The sequence below is a fragment of the Loa loa genome (assembly GCF_000183805.2).
Source record: "Loa loa unplaced genomic scaffold supercont3.251, whole genome shotgun sequence".
NCBI lineage: Eukaryota > Metazoa > Nematoda > Chromadorea > Rhabditida > Onchocercidae > Loa > Loa loa.
In genome coordinates, this window is record NW_018108431.1 from 849 (window position 1) to 1,315 (window position 467).

Here is a 467-nt window from a genome sequence, read left to right on the forward strand (position 1 = left end):
TATTTTAATTTTTGTGAACAGAAAGATTCAAATCAATAATGCATTGTTGATAATGAAATCAGCTTTTTTGGTTACCATTGGAAGATACCAAAAATAGCGGAAAATTTATAATGACTATCACTGGTCAATAAGTTGTTTCTCACTCACTGCGGCTGTTGAATTTTCTTTCTCTGTTCCTAATTTTATTGTTAATTTATTGCTTGATTAATCGATTGATTACTAATTAATATTACAATAATTTTTAAATTTCGATATTAACATTTTGCTATATAAGTAACAAATGGAATAAAGCAGTGCTATAGAATTTTGACAAAAATGAAAAAATTTATTTCTGAAAGTAAAAAAGTAAGAAGACAAGTGTAAGTAAGCTACAAATGAATAAATATGTTCTAACAGACAATTAAACTTATAGTAAAATAATAACAATAATAGTAATAATAATAATAATAATAATAATGATAATAATA